The 14,265-nt window shown below is 39.1% G+C and overlaps 1 long non-coding RNA gene across 1 annotated transcript in view; it reads left to right on the forward strand.

Moving 5' to 3' along the window:
* The first annotated feature begins 550 nt into the window (after positions 1-550).
* The window catches only part of LOC308194512, a 45,163-nt gene continuing 31,448 nt past the window's right edge, over positions 551-14,265 (forward strand). The window contains exon 1 of the long non-coding RNA XR_013950630.1: positions 551-686. This is a non-coding gene — a long non-coding RNA (uncharacterized lncRNA). The remainder of the gene's footprint in view (positions 687-14,265) is intronic.

Raw genomic sequence — 14,265 nt, forward strand, 5'->3', positions numbered from 1 at the left:
AGAGCTATAAAGCATATGAATCTTCTGCAGATATCAATAACATGGCAGTCACAAGATTAAAATCTGAGTATTTTTATGTTGTCTGGGCCTGAAGTGTTTATTTACCTTAAATCTATTTTCTGCCTTGTGAGTTGTTGAGGTTTGCAAGTATTTACGGTCAAATGGATCTGAGGCTGAACACATGACCCAATCTAAGATCTTGGAGGTCAGAGAAAAAGCCATCATTTCTCTTGTGTCTACCACTGGGTTTGAGGAACACAGATATTTATATATGCGCTGGTCGGGGGGATGAGATTTTTGCACTATAAACTTGTCATTTTGTTGAAATATACAGAGTGGTTGTTTACTTCTAAATGTAAATCATAAGGCACAAACAGACATTAGGACTGCATATTCTATCTTGTAGATTCAGTACAAAACCATGCACCCAGGATGGATATTTCAAAGCTCATGAAAACAACAGATCCATGTTTACCTACAATTTATTTGCAGGCTGCAGCTGAATTGGTTAACAGCTGATGCAAATTGTTATGAGTGAGTAAAGGGCCCACCCTCCTTGTAACTCTACTGAAACAGAAAGACCTGTAAAAAATACCTCTCCCAATTTTGAAGAAATTGTCTTGTGGCCTTCAGTTGCTTTTTGTTTTAATCCAGTTTATATGCTTAATCCTTAAAGGCAAATAAAGGTAAGCAAATGGAAATGTTCATAATTTCCTTCTCCAATTGATACATGGCATTTTTGGTTGTGTTGTGCTGGAAACCGAAGTCACAGCTTACATTTCCGATATCATATAAGAGACTCTTTAGGGGATTGTATTTTACTGGCTCAAAGTGCATGGATATTTCAAAGTGGCAGCATCTAGCTGCAATCTCTATAATCTGCCAGCAGTACATATCCCAAGGGAATGATGACCGGAATGCAAATATATTGTTTTTAATCATAATAATAATATTACTGAACCTTCTACATGTCATTCTCATCTCTTGAGAAATATTCAAATTTAGCTTAACATTCAACCTAGTCAGCCTAATTGGCCTTGCCTACCCTAGACTTTGGTTACAGAATTTTGCATCTCTGTAAAATATATTCCTTGCAGCTTCAATCTTTCCCTTTTCTGATGCCAAGCATAGTATACATTTGTATTGCACAAGCCTGTAGTGCAACTAGGAATTTTTCCCTTTTGTTTTGTTTCATCAGAGGTTGTAGTATTGTACTGAATGGGCAAAAATGTGAGCAAAATGTGCTTTGAGGTTCAGGCAAAGAAAAGTTATCTAAACCTGGCTAGCAAAAGCACATGGTTCTGACAACTGTTATCTCATTACCACTGGGTTTTATTCCTCCTTGTTTGCAAGGTGGTGTATTTTCAGGATTTCAGAACGTTTCCATTGCCTGACATGGAATAATTTGTAGATTTATTTTGTTACTATTCATTAAACTGTCATATGTGTTATAATCAACCCAGCTATTTGGGTGTGAGCCTGAAAATGGAATATTGAAATAACACATTAATTCCTGCTAACTTCAGTGGAAGTATGTGGTATTGTTCTTCCAAAAAAACAATCTTAAATTTTCAGGACTCAGCAAAGCTTAAAAAAATATTTTTGTTGTTGTTTTTCTTTTTTCTTCTTTTTTCTTGTTTGTTTGCTTAGTCTAAGCACTGCTGTGGACTATTCAAAGAGTGTTTTCTAATAGCAAATATTAGGATGCTTATTGTACAAGAACTCTGCAACAGCAGCAGCAGGAGAGTATGAATCTCCAAACTCTTAACTCTGTGTTAGCCAGGGAAGAGGAGTACCTAGGAATGGTTTGTTCCCTGTCGGGACTGTTAAAATTACATTGAGTCAGAAGGAGCTGAGAGATGGTGGAATAAAAAAACAAAAGGTTTCTGTTTGTTCTGCTACTTTTGGACAACTCTTTTTTGCCCCTGAAAGACAGAAAGTTGAGCCAAAGATGATTTAGGAAGTGAAGTTCTTCCCTAGCCTTGTTTACCCTTCCTGGATGATATCTCACCAACAGATCCTTATGCATTAGTCTTTTTTTTTTTTTTTCCTTTTTTCTTCTCCTTCCCATTTCAATGCTGAGCCTTGGCTTCCATCAAAGATTTTAGGGAACAGGGAAAAGAGGACTTTTCATTACTTTCTCCTGCTTGTAATCTCTTCTCTGGGGATTAAAATTCTACTTTCCGTAATCTCTGTCCTTAATGTACGTTAAAGCTTTCTTTGTCCTTCCAACAGACACTTAGCTATTCTTAATAGGATCATTGGAGATTGCGCTTCCTAAGCATGTTATAGGTTTGAAGAGTCTTACAAGGTTTGTTGTGGTTCAGGAGAGTGGAAGAAGTCTTGAAAGAAACATCTCTTCTGGATCATGTCTACATAATCCCGTGGAAAGAGCTCCTTTCACATTACCTCCAGGCTTGGCTAATGCTTTGTTAGCCAGAGCAGTTACCTTAGTTTCAGTACCACTTTGCTTTTGTTTTTATTACCTATGTAACTGGGAAATTATTTTAAAGTCCAAATACTCTGAAAATGGAGAAACAATTACAGGATGGATCATTTTGAGGACATCTAAAATAGAAAGTCCAATCTCTTTTTAAACTTATATGTCTCTTTTGTATCTCAGAACAGGGTATATAAATATGAATAAAGTATAGCTTGATCTGTAAAATAATTACTGTGAGAGTGAAATTTGACAATGTTAGCTGGTGATCGCTAACTGAAACAACTAGCAATCAGTAGTGGCTGTAAACCATGGCTATCAGACTACAGTTTGGTCAACCACATGAAATGATGCCATCAAAGTAAGTTATTCTCACAATATCAACCTTGATCAACCTCATCAACTCCTCATGAGGCAATAGCAGGGCTGACACTGAGATGACTTCTTTTATTTAATTGAAGGGATAGTCTCAGTAGTTCAAATTTGACCCCCCATCTGTGGGTAACTGAGGAAAACGTGCCTTTCTGCTGTAAAGCATTGTTGGAGAAAGAGGGAAGGAAAAGGCTAAACAGCTAGCTGTTATTTATTTGGAGCAGAAGGGCACCGAGTTCCCTTCTCTGCCAAACTGTTTTCTGAGAAAGGCTCACCACTTGACTGAGAATTATGCAAAACTGGGTTGGGTGCATGCATTTTTTTCCTCAGAAGTGTTATTTATGCTCTTTGGTAAAAGTTATCGGTAATAGTGCTTTGTTTTCTTTTAACCGCTATCCTCTGATCATTTAAATGGTAAATTTTGCTATGTGCGTTTAAGGTATTTAGGATCAGTTGGCCATCTAACCTCACTTCAAGTAGTAAAGTTCAGGTTAAAATATAGGTAAGTTTTAATAGCAACGTGGAAAAAATAAATACCAATGAGCTTTGTTTTCTTCTGACAAAAAAGAACAAATACTCCTAGCTGAGGTTTCCCACAATCCTTCTAGATTCATTTAAAGACTTAAAAACATGATTACTATATATTTCATTTAATAAATTTGTATAAGATGGTATTGATTCGTAATTGTTGGTTTGTTTGTTTTGCTTTTTAAAATGGAATCACCAGACACATAGTTAGCATGGGCACACAGACACTTGGATGCTCATTTCTACAATGCTGTCCTAGTAAATGAGTTTATTGGGGTAGAGAAGGACCAAACCCCAGCTGTGTAAATCTGTAAATCTTGGTCTGAATGCCAGTTTGAAGGATTTCTCAGGACCCTCACCTAGTACCATGTTATATTTTAAAATATGCTATTATAAACTTAAAAGATGAATATGCTTGCTATCTAAACATACTCGTTATCTAAATTATTTTCATTGCTTTCATTGGTACTCATTATTTATTTTTATTGTACTTTCATTTTCTTGTCCCATTTCATACATTGCTTTATAAAACCTACAGCATTTTAGCACAAATACCTTGCCTAGCCATTATCAGGAAGCACTTGTTCACTCAGAAAAATGTTGTGAGGTCATTAATGCAATAACTCTTCCTGACAGGTAAGGAGTTAAACTCGTGACAAGTTCCCAGCACTAAAAGGGCAGGTGATTAATTTTTGCCTGTTGTGAACAAGGTAGTCTTGATAGAGAAAGTACCAAGCCTTCTGGTCGTCCAGAACATCAGTCTATTTGCCAGGACCCACACAGACTGCTCCAGTATAAAATTGCAATAGCTGAGCAGCTGGTTTAAAATGTCTGGAAGGAATATAACGTGGATTATCTCAGGAAGCAATTACCAAATAGCAGTAATTTATAAGAGGGACTGATTCTTCATTTCCCAGTGGTGTAAATCCAGTGTACGGGCACTTTTTAGAACAAATTGCCACTAGAACTGTTTTTTCCCTGAAAGAAATAACTTGGTGCTATGAACGTCTGAAAGCTAAATTCTTCTTGAAGCTATTCGGAGTGAAAGTGTGTTTTGGCCAAAGCATGTATTTACATTGAAACGCTGATCAAAATGCCACCGAGGTTCAAAAGGCAAGTGCCTGGGGTGGGTTTCTCTCCCCTGTCAGATGCTGTCATCATATCCAGAGGGCGACTCCATGTCCCAGGCTTCCAGGGGCCACTGTTTCAGGCTGCTTCCAGCAAGAGACTCCCCTGGAGCTGCCAGGGTTGCAGTTTCAGGGCAGCCTGGCTGTATTCACATAGTTGCATGCTTTTGTAGTTAATGTTTTTCACAGAATTCTCCCTCTGCAACAAATTTCAGGGACTCTGCTTCCCATCCTGACTAGCAGCTGAAACTCCCCCATCTCATGGTCAAATGGAGACTGTGTTTTGAGCACACTCACTCCACTGTGCCTAGGCTTTATTTATTGACTATAAGCCACACATTGCTGTTTCCAGACAGTATGAAAATGAATCATCAGCTGGACATTCTGAGTATGTCACTGTATGCTGAGTGCATACAATTGCTGGGTGCATACCAATTGCACGTGGGAGTGATAATGGTCCATCGCTGATCTGGTTAATGAAAACTTCTGTAGGTGATGCTGCTCTGAGCCTGTTTGCAAACAAAGAAACAGCCGGCAGCAGAAAGGCCTGCAAGGCAGGCTATATGCTGAGAGTTATGTGGCATCATTATGCGCGTGTAGGCGGTTGAGATATTTGTGGTGAAATCGTGGCCTCATTGAAGTGGGTGGCAGCTTTCCCACCGCCTTCAGTTTGGCCAAATACTAGCCTTTCTGATGGTATTTACTCAGAACACTTGACTGAGTTCAGTGGAGACTTAGTGGCATAAAATGCAGCAAGATGCTGTTGCCTTACAAAACGAGCTCTGAAATCAGTTGACGTCCATAGGCTTTGTATTTGTTCCACTGTCTAAATTTTGCGTCAGTTTTCACTCTGAATGGCTTTAGCTTGGAATATAGCAAATATATGGAGATGATCTGTAAGTTCTCTGTGGGGATTTGCAATTTTCTTGCTAAACAATTCTCTACATAATAAGAATAAATGATCAAATTCAGGTTGGATAAAAACCAGCAGTATTGCAAAGTATGTAGGCTTCCAGAACAAGATGACCTACAGATGCCTGATGGACTAAAACGCATTTGAAAAGCCTCTCTCTTTCATGTGTATTTTCCACGGAATAAGAATGATAGAAAGAGGAAAGCCTGATTTTTAGTATTAAGCAGCAACATCAGTGTATTATGTGGAGGCTGACCTTGTCTGTGTGTTTCTGTGTTGATCTGAATGTGTTGGGTTTCCTCGGGGCTCAATTCCTGGCAAGGAAACACTCTTGCACAAAGTCTATGAATTACTGTTACTTTATAACACTGGGATATAAAAATCCCAGGTATTTTTGTGCTTTTAGAAAAAGACTGTAGGTTTGTTAGCAGTGTATAACAAGGTTCAGTGAATCTGGAGGGAGAGGGCATATAACCTCTGGAAGGAGACTGTGCAATTATCGCTCACAATACCATTCAGTAATGCTGTCCCTGCTGCGACATATCCATCTTAGACTGTAAGACATATAGCTGTGCCTTATCATCAAAATCTATTTCAACTGGTATGGCTTAGATCGTCCTGTTTTCTCATTTGTCTCTGGTATTTCCTGGTCTTTAAATCTCTAGACCACCTGGGGCTCTTAACCCCCTTTAATAAATAGGTCCATCACATTTCCCCCGTGTTCAAAAATGGCACAGCTGCTTCCAATATGCTATGCAAGGATCATAAAAATAAGTACAGTATAAAACATTATTACAGCCCTACTTCCAGTTTCTTCAGCATGGCTCATTTTGAGACATTAGCCGTTCTGCAAACTCTGCCATGATTATTCTTTCCAATTGCTCTCTTTTAAAGTAACCAGGTCAGATGCTGGTATCTTAGGCCGTGCGGTAGCTCTTTAATAGCCTCGAACAAATCTGCATGCTTAAAGAAAGGTAGGCAGCATCCTATCCCCAGAGCTTTTCATCTCCCAAAGGAAGCTGCTTCCTCTTCTGCCTGGGCTCTGGGATGCACAGCACTGGCATCGCTTGCATAGGGTGCAGGGCAGTGTCCGCGTGTGGTCTGCAATGGTGGGTCCTCAGTTTGTCCCCTGCTTTTGGTGTCTGCAGGCACCATCTCTTGTGGACAATAGTCTCTCACACTAATGGGTCTGGACAGAGAGGAGCCGTGGCTTTCAAACAATATTTCCCTGAAATACTGCCTGAACTCGTGCTGCATCTGTGACCTGGGCTAACAGAGTAACTGTCAAAAGCTGGTGCATGGTGTTTGGGTTTTCTATTCCTAATCCGGTCATTCTTTTCACATCAATAGAGACAATATAAATGTCTGTATACATACGTCTCTGCAGAGCTCAGGGGTTTATTTAAACACATTACAGGATGTTTTCAGGAATTAGCAAATTGTGGGTGATGCTGGCCTTGTTGAGGCTCAGCACCAACACCTACATGGTGACTGCAGCGTGGGTCAGGATTTTACCCAGCCCACTTGTACTGTACAGTACTTACAAAATGTAAGCAGTTGCAAATAAGGAGCAAACAGTCCGAGGTTCCTCATTTGTATTTAACTTACATTATAAGCAGACATCTGCAGATCATTATACAGAAAGAAATCCATCAGAGATAGTAAACCTAATTCTCAACTATAATCTGTTTTGTTTTCATTGTGTGTCATATTTGTTGTTGGTTTGGTGTTGTTGGTGTGTTGTTTTTTTTTTTGTATTGTTTTTTGGTATTTTTTTTAGTCACTTCAGAGGTGCCGTTACATAGACTCAACATCAACAAGTATGCTAGTTGACAATAATCTGTTTAGACTACTGCACTTACAATTTTTTCTCCTTGAGAATGAGATTGTGTATGTGATTTAGGCAGGAGACAGTGCAGCAATGCCATTTTGTTGGCACCCAGTGTCTGATGACTTGCACCTCAGGCTGCATGTGGCATTAATATACTTTAGCTGGTCCTCTTCCAGGAGCAAGATAACATTTTTCAGTGCCTCTCAGTATGTTTCGTTGGAGCATACGGCTGCAGTATCCCCACTTCTCAAGAGATGTCCGCCTCCCTGGAGCTCTCTGATGGCTTGCGTGACACCCAGTGGGGGTCACTACACCTAAATAGTCAGAAATGGCAAGCTGCAGCCCTGTGCAGTAGAAGTGTGGGCACCACCTGAGAAAGACCTTCTTTTCCTGGCTCTGTTTGCCCTGCTCTGTTTTGGGCCTTGGGAAGGGACACGAGCAGAGGACCTCCAAGGAATCATCGTCCCAACATGTAATGTTGTCCAGACAGTTCAAAGATTTAGAAATTCTGGAAATGAAATATCTTTCCAAGAAAGAAATGGATTCCTTCCCTCAGTTTAAAAGCATGAACTACATGCAAGATCTCTGTTAATAGCAAATTATCAGGGGTCTTTTCTGTTGGGGTAACCTTTGAACTAAGTACTTCTGCAGATGATTCTGTCTTCTTTTCGTATGTCATTTTTCATGCTACATTTGCTGCTCTTCAGTCCTGTCAGTGACTAAATAAGGACTTTAACCCTCATAACCCACATTCTCTCCAGTGGTCCCATTCTGAGCTTGGCATGCCCGTCCAGGAATGCGGACGCTTGTCGTAGCAGCGGAGCGTCATCAGAAAGGTATGGGCTGTGACCTCGCAAGGGCATCACAGAGCAACAGCCAAGATCTGGATAGAAAAGGCCCCATTGTCACCTAAATATAGTTTCATCACAGACGGCATGGAAAACAAGAGCTGCAAATGATATTTTATCTCCTGCAGATGATTTTGCTTCCAACTTTTCTTCTCTGTGTGGCCAACTGTGAAGATCTTTTTAAAAGCTGGAAATCTGTTCTTAATCCAGTCCATTTAGAAGTAAGTATTGCTACAAAACCAGAGCATAACAAATGGATAACAAAATGCTCTTACCCTAGAAGTACAGAATGACAGTGCTTTCAGATGAACTCAGTCACCTTTAACTAAACCTTCATCGCTATTTTAATGTTTCTCTTTCCTTCACACAGCCAAAAAGCACTGATTATGGATCTAATCACCAATTAAGTGGCCCAACAATATCCCCAGTAAGGAGGAAAAAAAAAAAAGAGCTAGAATAAAAGTTACAAGTTTGACTATAAAAATGATGACTGACAAATTGGCAAGTAGACAAAGTATTCTAAGAACTTTTAATGGTCAAAGAGCCAGGCAGAATTTATTGGGGTTATTTTGGGCATAAATAGAACCCAAAATCCCAATTTGCCCCCAGGATTTTCACTTTTTTTTTTTCTTTCTAATAGTTTTCCATGTTTTGTTTGAAGTGTTTTCTTGTTTGTTTGTTTTCAAGTTAAAACTTAGATATATTCTCAGTGATGACTAGTCAGTTTCCATTCTACCTTCTGTTTAGTCCCCGTTCCTGGATTAAGACTGTCTATAAATCCTGCGGTAGATTAGACCTTGTTTTCAAGCATCCTAAAACTTTCTGTGTCTCCCAGAATGAAAAAGACATCAGATTATTTCCGTCCACATCTCTGTTGTCCAGAAGATGTTTGCACCATTCAGCATTAGGAGTGCAACTCACGAACTATTTGCTGCAACCTCATGCATCCATGAATCTGGCTCCTTCCCATGTGCATGAATCATTCGCAACTAGGCCTGGATCCCTGTGAATGTGTACAACCTCTTATTTTTAGCAACCACTTATTTTTGTCAAGAAAGTGTTGACTTCTCTGCTGGGTCCCTTGGGTTCTCCTGCTCTCAAATGCCAGCAAGCCTCCGGTACCATGGGCCACAATGCTGCTGGTTGCACTGCCTTTCCTATCAGCCGGGTAATGGGCTGAGCAACCATTCGTGGCTTTCAATGCTGAGAAGTACCAATGCGAATGATCTGTCACATCTGAGAGGGACTTGTTGTCGCTGTTAAGCCCAGGAACCTCTGGATTGTCAGGAGTCCCTCTCCACCATTAGGAATAAAATTTTCTCTCTCTTCCAAAAATGGTAGCGAAGCTGGAAAAGAGAACTGCTTTGTTCCGATGTGGTGATAAAAGTGGGAGATTTGCTGTGTTTGCACATCATGCTTCTATTCTTGAAATGACTTTTACGAACAACGGTAAGGAAATTAAACAGGATTTGAATTTGCCCTTCAGGTTATAAACAGCTCTAGTATTTACAATGCACTTTGCACTTGACTCTGTTGTAGCAGGAATGTTAACAGCAGCTAAATTAAAGTTGCCTAAAGATTTCCATTAGCCCAGGCAAAAGATATTTGTAAGTGTGTATATAATCTTTCACTTACATGAAAAATCAAATAGTTACTTGTAATTCTTTCCATCTTCATTTTTAGATATATTAAAAGAAGCTCAAACTTCTCAGCGTAGGTCAGTTTTTTGCTCCAGTTTTCTATCTTTCTGCCTTTTTTGGCTTTTTTTTTTTTTTTTTTCAAGGTCAGGAATTGTGAGAAAGCTCTGATGTGAGACTCGATCTTTGAACAGTCACAGCTACACATGGATTTGCAGAAAGCTCAGCACACAGCACCAGCTCAGCAAAGAGCACTGGGAGAAGCTCACTAGCTTCAACCTCCTTGTGCAGCAGTCCCTGGTTGACAAATGGAGTCCTAGGGCACCCCTTGGTGACTTGCTGAGTGTCATGGATTGTTATCTGGGAGAGAAGATTGTGTGCCTTCAGTTTATGTCCTATCAGGAGAGTGAGCATTTGTGGAGGCCATAGCTTCTTTGGCAATGTGCTCTTTTGCCTTTTTCTTTCTTTCTTTTTGAGAAAAGAAAAGTTAGTTAAAGTTTATTCTCCTGTGCTTGTAGGAATAAGACTTTCAGATTGACCTAGTTCATTATTATAGGTATATTTTAAATGTGTAAATGAGGCTCTTTTTCCGTCCCTGAAGCAGTGCCTAGACAATAGAGTTAAGAAATTTTAAGTGCCTGTGAATAAGCTGTCGCACTGTTTAGACCTAATCATAACTGAGCAGAAGCTGAAGAGCTGCTTTGCATGCAAGTTGACCTGCATGTTTTATAAGCAGACTCCTCTTGTCAGGCGAGAGGGAGACAAAGGCAGAGGATCTATAACTTATCCTCTCATGTTTATGGGAGAGTCACCTGCAGCATGATTACAGGGCCCCATGGTGTTGGTTACTTACCCATAAACTGTAGGATACTGGGTTGTTGAGCATTTGAATCTATAGGAAAGCACCCTGTAGCACTTCAGCTTCACCCTTCTTCACCACCAAGAACAGTGGCCTCCATCCATATATCCTCAAGAATTCTTTCTGTCCAACGTACATCTCTATTCCCCTCTTGCCCTAGGGTACATCTTTATTTGCTATCCAAATATCTAATATCTTGATGAACTACATAACTGAGATAACAGTCTAGACTTTCTTCTGGTCTACCACGGAGTGGCCATCTTTAAATTTAGAGTTGTTTCTGTGCCTCATTTAACAGATGCAGAAATGGGCATGCATTGCTATTCAGACTCGAATCAAGGCACCTTTGCTCTGGTAGTCCACAACCTACTGCAAGCACTACTGGAGACTGTGCAAGAACTCTGCTACATGCAAATATAGGGTAATTCACTTTCAGTTGGCCTTATCTGCATCTCTAATAGATCATGGCTTAAATCTTGAAGTACAAAAGCTTAATCATTAAAAATATTCTTACAGATAAATAAAAAATCTGGAAACTTTGGCTTTGATATAAATATTAAAACTGTTTTTGAAGTTTGTTAAATTTTTGATACCTTGTGTCCCTGGACCCATAACCATGCTTTTTATTTATATTTTACTTATATTCCCCATCTTCTGAACTTTCTCTAAGGTACCTTCTCCTTTGTAATATGCCATTTTAAAATTAAAGGAGCAATCCTACATGCACCGTACTAGATGAGACCAATGTAGCGATTTTAGGTAACTCAAGCAATAATAGGATGTCCTCTGTAATATTTTCCAGTCTTTTACAGAGATGCTGTGTAGCCCAAGGTATCTGAATGAGACTCTGGTCATGCATATATATTTTATTATTATTATTAATTTATTTCCTGTAGGTTACACTACATAAGTATTTGCTGTTACAGCAACAGACACTTTGCATATTCAGTTATAACGTTGTTTGGTTACACAATGCAATATGCAATTACTTCTCTGCTGCGGGTTTTGCTACCAGTAAGGCTCGTGTTTCTGCAGCCAAAAGATATACTGGAAGATTCCTTTTCCAAAAGCTTAACTAAACTAACAAAACAATTGTGGATTGCAATTGATATGTCACTGGAATGTGTATTCTTTACAAAATCAGGTTAATCTGGGAGAATTTATTAGCTGTGGTCCTTCTCCTCAGAGTAGCAACATGGGAGGGAACTAGTGTTCCTGAAACACTGATAGAAGTCGTACATGGAGGAAATGCTGCATTTCCTTTGTTCTTTACATGTTCTATAAATATTTCATGTGTTTGTTAAAGCTGTGTTATTTCTGGAAGCATGCCTACTCTCTTGTTTAATTTTTCCTGAATCCTTCAGGGCTGTAGATAGTTTGGGATACACAGAAATTTAACATTCCATATTTATGCTCTTGCTAATAGGCACCACATGAAGATTAGAAATGTAAACAGGTTGTGAGGAACAGAGAGGGAAATTTCTAGCACATCTAAAAAAGGACTGGACTTAGAGTCCTTTGGATAAAAGACTATTACATTTCTATTACTCATACTTGTGACTTTCCATCCTTCTCACAGGAAAAAAAAAAAAAAAGAATAAGAAATGTCATCAGAACATCCTAAACTTGATCAGATATCGAGAAAGTCCTGCTGAGTTTTGAATCTTGACACTGAATTACAGCAAAAGATTTTTTTATCAGTAATACCTTCTTTTTCCATCTCCATATATTCATTTATCACAGCCAGTGGTTATTCACAGCTTCTCTTGATCATAGCCAGATTCTTTCCCTTGGGAGAAAGTATTTCTTAATATGGAAAGGTTCTCCATTTACCTCTGCAAGTAAATAAAATCACTTTGTTTCCTTTTTCTTTCCATAATCCGAACGTGCTTACCTCCCCTTGCCCAGCTCTGAATGAACAGCTGTGATGTTCTATGGCAGTATGTGCAACAAAGATGTTTAAATATCAGAGAGAGAAAAATAAATAAAACTTTGAGTCCATAAATATGCTGAGATAAATTAATAAAAATGTTGAACTGCTTTCAGAAATGACTCACTGCTTGTACCATCCAGTTAGAAACACAGGTCAAATTATGAAAATTTGTTTGGATCACAAATATGAGTTTTAACAAGGCCATGATGTATAAATCATTCTTTAAAGTGGAGTATAGGGGCCTGTGTTCCTCAGGTGCTTATGAAAATTTTACTCATGGTTTTATTTTGCATTCTCTTCCACTGTTTGTTTGTTTGTCTAAATATCTATATGGAGGAGTCAGTGAAAAATGAATCATGGATAACGGCTCTCTGATCTTTCAGATATAGTAGCAACGCTGTTTTGAAAGGAGTCATCCCCAAAAAAGGACTCATTCTCTTGAACAGCTCCCTTTTTACCTCAGGGACCCATATCTTTGCCTGGAAATTCAGGAGTGATGCTGGCTTGGTAATGTCCATTGGGAGTCACTAGAAAAACATATAAAAGCTGTGCATGAGTAGATTTTTCCAATGCAACTGGAAAAAGAATGATTTCACCTTATGCTGTGTACAGAGGTGAAGTAGTGTAAATCTATACTTAAGCCTCAGAATCATGTTTTCAGGATATATTTTCCTTGATTACTGGCATCTTCAGGCTGAACTGATAATGTACAGGATATTTGATACAACACTAGATTGATATATGTAGGGTGAGCTTTTGATTGCACGATAAATAGTGAAAAACAGGAGGAGTCCAACTAAAAGTAATGAGATTCCTCACAGCATAAAATGCTGAGCAGAACGTATAGGGCTGTCAAAGTATGGTTTCTTGTATTTTGAACTCCTCCTTCTACAAGGTAGGTAGGAAAGGTCAGGTTTATATTGAGAAAACAGGAGGCTGGTTGGTGCATTAAATCTCGAGGGCCTTTTTTCTATTTCCAAGAAATAGAATAGGAATCCCATGCACACCCCAGAAAATAAAAGGCCCAGAGAACAGAGACCTGAATCGTCTGATCTCCCCAGAGATTCAGCATTTTTATTTGTAGTGATGATATCTGTACGAAAGTAAGGCAGCGGCTGATTCACAAACCATAATGGGAGTTTCAAGGGTATTTGCTCAGTGAGTGAAATCTTCGGATCATGACTACAGGTCTTGGCAATTGCTCAGTTATTTTTACTGCAGTTTTGAAACTCATCTGTTCTATTTCCACGTGTAAAACAAAACCCACACAGGTTTCTTGTGTTATATTAGCATTCTCCTATTTGAAGTTCTAGCTTTTTGAGATCCCACATATCAAAATGGAGACCCCAAATTAAAACAAAACAAAACAAAAAAAATCAACAGTGTTCTTTGTTTCTCTACGGCAACAAATAATTAAGAAAAATCTTTGCCTAAAAATTCATTGGTTTAGGGGTTTGGCTCTACACACCAACACGTTAACTGAGTGTAACTATTTAGAAAGCATCTTCTCCTGTAAGCCTAGCTATCCAAACTAAAGTAAAAAGAGCTTTTGAAGCAGTCAACTGTTTTGCATCTTTCAGCAGTGCCACGTAAAACTATTTGAAATAGACACCTCTTAGAGTCAACAAAAGCTTCTCCTGACAACAGAGGAGGAGGATCAAGCCATAAAAGGAAAAATGAATTGTCTTGCCCTAAAATTTGTTGGCATGCTAGAGTCAGGGCCCATTTTCCTCCTGCCACGGGTAAATGAGATGTATGTCAAAGATGCTGGCACCAC

This window comes from Anser brachyrhynchus (genome assembly GCF_964034855.1).
Source record: "Anser brachyrhynchus genome assembly, chromosome: 4".
In the NCBI taxonomy this organism is placed as follows: domain Eukaryota; kingdom Metazoa; phylum Chordata; class Aves; order Anseriformes; family Anatidae; genus Anser; species Anser brachyrhynchus.